The sequence below is a fragment of the Solanum tuberosum genome, unplaced genomic scaffold, assembly GCF_000226075.1.
Source record: "Solanum tuberosum cultivar DM 1-3 516 R44 unplaced genomic scaffold, SolTub_3.0 scf00093, whole genome shotgun sequence".
Classification (NCBI taxonomy): domain Eukaryota; kingdom Viridiplantae; phylum Streptophyta; class Magnoliopsida; order Solanales; family Solanaceae; genus Solanum; species Solanum tuberosum.
In genome coordinates, this window is record NW_006239018.1 from 1,282,613 (window position 1) to 1,288,596 (window position 5,984).

A 5,984-nucleotide genomic window follows, 5' to 3' on the forward strand; every position below is an offset into this window, starting at 1 on the left:
TGTTGGTTTATTAGCATTTTAATATTAATATTTTATATATTAATTTGTTAAAACTTAGTATAGCCATTCTGCCATGAAGATGGAATAGAGGACGTGGGAGTTACATGCATTTGTTCCTCATTACTTAGTGGTCAATTAATGACCATATGTATTATGGACTTTGCTGCTTTCTGATGAACGTTGCAGTGAACGTTAGAATAGTCAAAGTGTAACACTTGGTGCATTTGTTATCCTCTCCTTTATTTCATTCTTTTATTCCTCCATTATACCTTGTAACCTATGTAACTCCTAAGGCCATTTATCTTCACTATTTACTACCCATTATCTTCCTATCAATTGGTAGGAAGACTTCCTCAACTATAAATAGTGATAGTCTTCATTTGGTTTGGGGGGGACTACACACAAGAAAAATATAGAGTGAAAGAGTTAGTCAAAAAAGAGAGTTCTTATTAGTTGAAGGAAGGTGTTCTTTTTGTGGAGCTTTGAACTCAACTCTTGTCCAGGGTTGTTGAGTTATATATTGTGAATAGGCTGTTGTATCCTGGAGGGGACAAGTCAAGAAGGACTACTGCTGGACCGGTGAAAACATTTGCTGCAGTGGGCTTGAATCTCCTTAAAGAGAGCGAGATATCCGCGCCTCAGCCTGAAGAGATTTATTTTCTTCATATTTATTTTCAATTGTAATCTTGTATTTTTGTTATCTTGTAAGTTTTCACTAACAAAGTGTGTAGTTGGAAATTCGAATATAGGTTAGGGGGGCATTTGACCATTCTCTCGTGAAAATATGTCAATTGTTAGGATATCTATTAGACAATAAAATTAATAATTCTGAAAAATATAATTGACAATGTAACTACAAATTATATTTAAATGCAAATTGTGAAAAATACATATACAACAACTGTTTTTCCTCACTGATTTTGCCTCTCTTTTTAAGATTTTTTCTTGCAATAACAACTGAATCTTATAGGATTAACCTTTTTATGTTCCTTTTCTATTCAATGTGATCTTTGAAATTGATTTGGAAATGTAAAAATTATTTTGTAATAAAATATTACTATCGTTAGATGATTTTCAGAAAATATCATGTAATCTATATATGAGTTCTAAAAAAACACAAACTTTAAAAATTTGAATAATGTGCCTACAATTTAATATTTGATCATTTCATGTAAAAAGTAAGACTTAAAAACTTACTAACAAAGATATAATATTATTACAATTAAACATAATAAAAAATAGTAGACCAAACATGTAAAAACACATAAAGTATTTGTTTCTTTTTATCAAACTAAAATAATAAAAAAATTATTATTATCTTTATTAAAATTTCAACAATATATATTAAAAACAAAAAATGTAGCTAATTATAACTATAAACATAATATTTTTATTTTAATAATATATATATATTAAATTGTGTATTAATAATAATAATAATACTATAATATGCACAAATAAATAAGTTTATTGATTTGTATCATTATTTTTTAAAATATACATTACAAAGTGCATAGTAAATTTTATTAGTTATTGTTAATTTAAATGTCCGCATGTTGCGGACACGTAAACTAGTTTATATAATTTAAATGTAAAGAATCGAAAAATATCATATGCATACTTTGAATATAGAAAATTAAAACATCACATGAACTGAAACTGAAAAAATGAAAAATAAGAGAATGGAGGTAGGTCTATCACATGAACTTTGAATCAAAATTCACGTGCGCTCAATTTGCACAAAATAAATAAATATATACATGACATATGTGTTTTTTAAAAAATTTATCACTCTAACAATATTGCATGATATGTATTTTTACTTTAGTTTGTAATTCTTATGTCTTAATGATATATATTTTTTAAAATATTATTGAATATATATTACAAAAGCATATATATATATATGTTAGTCTCAAAATTGACAAATATCACAGATATAATTTGAATGTAGAGAACCAAAGTACGACATTTGTAATCTGATTCGAAAAAATCAAAAATATTACATCAATTGAAATTGAAAAAATAATAATTAAAAATTGGATATTAGTTCATCACATGAATCACGAGAAAAAAATGATTGACACCCAAGATTGATTTTTATTTCTTGTATTGATGGAAGGAAAAAATTATACACGCTTAATATATGCACAAAAAAATAAATATATGAACTATATATGTATCTTTTGAAAAATTTATCACTTTAACAATATGGGGTGTAGTATATTTTTTACCTTCATTTGTAATTGTTATGTATTACTAGTTATTTTATTTGTAAGCGATGAGTATATATTATGAAAATGTGTATTACAGTCTTAAAATTGTATATTAACTTAGAATGAGATGATGTTACTTTTTCTTGTTGTGAGATTTATGTAATACTATTCAATATTGTTTTGATGCTATTTTTTTACCCTTCTTAGGAGCTCCCACCCCTTTTGCTCCCTTGGTGACTCGAACTCGCAACCTTCGGGTTGGAGGGGTGCTTACCATCCGAGCAACTCCCTCTTGTCATTGTTTTGATGCTATTACATTGTAAAAAAAAAAAGAAATATATTTAATACTTTTTTTTCTTTAAAATCATCCTCAAAAGAGTCTACAAATAATGTGAACTCACTAATCAGTACATATTAAATTATTAATGGAGGCAATTGTGATATAGTTTTACCGAGACTAAGGATGACATAATTATAGAAATTTCAAAAAATCGAATCGAATTAAGTTGAACTTTCAATTTTGATTCTTAAATTTCAGTATTTTTTTTTCAAAATTTCAATTTTTTCGGCTTGATGTTTAATATAATTGTCTCAATTTTTAGTATGCATTGAATAGTCTTTTTAAGATTACATAAAGTTAGGTAATAATTTTGACTTTGTCAAAAATTTAACAATTAATGTTGGTTAGATTTGACCAAACAATGAAAAAGAAAAAATTAGTCATAAATATTATAAAGTCTCATTTAATTGTAAAATATGCAATACAAAATTATGGATTAACCACTAAAAAGTTATAAAGGAAAAAATAAATAGAAGAAGAAATAACACCTCAAAATATTGTACCAAACTTTAGAAAAAAAATAAAATATAGTAGCAAAAATTTCCAAAGTTGTACATCTAAAGTTGAGTTTTCCTTTTTATTTTTTATTTTTTAAAGTTTCTATCAAATCTAAGTATCTAACATATAATTTTTGATAAATATTTATTGAAAACTAAAAATGTTAGTTCTTAACAAATTTAAATGACTAAAAATTGTTGAATACATACTATTTCAAACCTATTTTCAAACACAAACGACCTTTTTTATCGTTTTTTCCAGCGTAAAAATTTATTCACATTTGATATTTATATAACTCAGCATAAAACTTATTTACACCCAATATTTATACACCTTATTATGAAACTTACTTACAATCGATATTTACACAAAATCATTAATAACACAATATGTATTTTTTTACATACGCTTTCGCGATTAATTATTGTGCATTTTCACCTCATCGAACGCTATAACTCAGCCTATCTATTTCTCATCTTAAAGTAGGATACAAATTTGGCAGCAAATTAAATGGTCTTTAAAAATTTGCAGCGGAAATAGCAAAGTCATATTGCAATATTAGTTTTTGGTTGTTGTCCTCATTATTGCATAATAATTTAGTCTAATCTCTTGTATGGCTATGAATAAATAAGTGGAAATAGCCTCTCCATGAAATTAAATGACCATAGCTATATATATAATTATTACTAAGGTGCGTTTATTTCAAAAATGCTACTATAGTTTTGACTTATCAATAATTCTTTCCGCGCTCCATTCACTTTTAGTTGTCTATTATATTTTAAATTTTTTTTTTTTTTATTTGTCACTTTTCACATATGAAGAAAAGAAATAAATTTTATTGTATTTTATTCTTAACATTAATCATTTATTCTCTAAATTATTTTACAAAATCTTAGACTATGCATCAATTAATATAAATATCGTAGTTATACAATCTAAAGTGAACAACCTAACAAGGAAAAATGAAGAGAAAGTACTAAGACCAAACACCTATTTTTTATATTTTTTATATTTTAAAAAAAAAAGGAAAAACAAGATAAAAATGAAAATAAAATAAAATTACTGACTGTTACGATTTTCAATAGCTATTAATGGGTTTAGACTTTAGAGGCACGATAATGAAGATAAAAAATTTACTCGTACTTAGTATTTAAATAAAAATGAAAATAAGTTTTCTAATTTTGACAATTAAAATACATATTACTTAATTATGATAAAATAATAAATATGTGGATATAAAATAGTTAGTAGGCGTTTGGCCATGCAAAATCATATCACGATATAAAATCGTGAGATGAAATCAGTGTTTGGACATGCGATTTCATGCTGATTTCATCTCATGATTTCATATCATGAGATAAAATCCTATATTCTCCAAAACTCATGATTTAGGAATTTCATATCATGATATGTGATTTTTCAAATATAAAAATTGACCCTACATTTATATATACTAATCATTTATTCATATGTAAACAAAATATATAATCATATCATTACTTTTAAGAATTTATTATTCTCACCAACATAAAATTTATTATTACTTTAAATTTGATGAATATAAATAATAAAGTAGGAATTGATTTGGTGAATATAAATAAGAATGGAGAGAGTAATATTTTTTTGATTTTTCATAAAAAAAAAAGCTTCTCTTTCGGCTACATATGAAAAGTTTAAAGCAATTTAATATGCAAAATGACAAAATCGGTGATGTATGTTTGATAATCACCATTTTCAATATATTTGATTTTAACACGAAATTAATACACTGAAAATGTGTAATTGACAACAATGACATTATTGAAAAACATTTTTAGTAGTTGCCAACAACTTCAACCTTTATTTCACTATTGACAGTCATCAAATATACTATTCTCTCCGTTCACTTTTACTTGTCATTTATTCCTAAAATAGATTTTCATTTTTACTCGTCACTTTTGACATATCAAGAAAAGAAAACAATTTTTTTTCTCATTTTTACCCTCAACAGTAAAGACATGTTTTCAAATCATTTTTCAAAACATCATTTAATATGAGATAGTTTCGTAAAATACCTATATCAATAATTATTTTCTTAATGGATATGTTAAGTCAAAGTGTGACAAGTAAACATAAACGGAAGGAGTATATAGTCACTTTATCATTACTCACAAAGATTATTGTACTTTCTTGATCATAAATTATTATTTCAAAGAGTTTGGATAATGGTGTTCGAGTTCAAAGTGGAAGGTAGTGCCTTGATACTCTTACACGTACTCCGTCGTTCATTTTGGGACAGTGAAAATAAGTTTTTTCTTATAATTGAACCAACTACATGTGTAAGACATTTACTTCACTTCAGAAAACATAAGAAATCAAATTAAGATGACCTTCTCAACTAAATAATCACAGTTAGAGTAGAAAAAGATAGATGAACAGAGTGACAAATTTTTACTACTTTTTGCAATGCTACAAAACTTTTTTCTTTAACTTAAGTGGAGGACAAATAGCTTTGTAATAATTTATTATGTGATTTAATAAATTTTATTTATTTGATAAGATTGAATAAATAATTGAGATTAGTTTAATAGTTTTACAGCTTATGAGATTCTTATATTTATGAGAAAATATACAACACAAAAACTCCAAATCATATGTCCAAACAAAACTTCAACTTTATCTCATGATTTCATAACGCATGATCAAACGGATCCTTAGGGTGTGTTTGGTGTGAAGGAAGATGTTTTCCATGGAAAATATTTTCCTGGAAAACAAGTAGTCTTTTGACTTATTTTCTTATGTTTGGTTGGTGAGTAGAAAAATATTTTTCGAAAAAGATTTTTAGTAGTTGATTTGTGAATGAAAACTGTTTTTGAGAAATATATTTTATTTTTACTAGAGTAGAAAATATTTTTTGAAAACAAACTTAAATTTTTTTTTTGGGGGAGGGG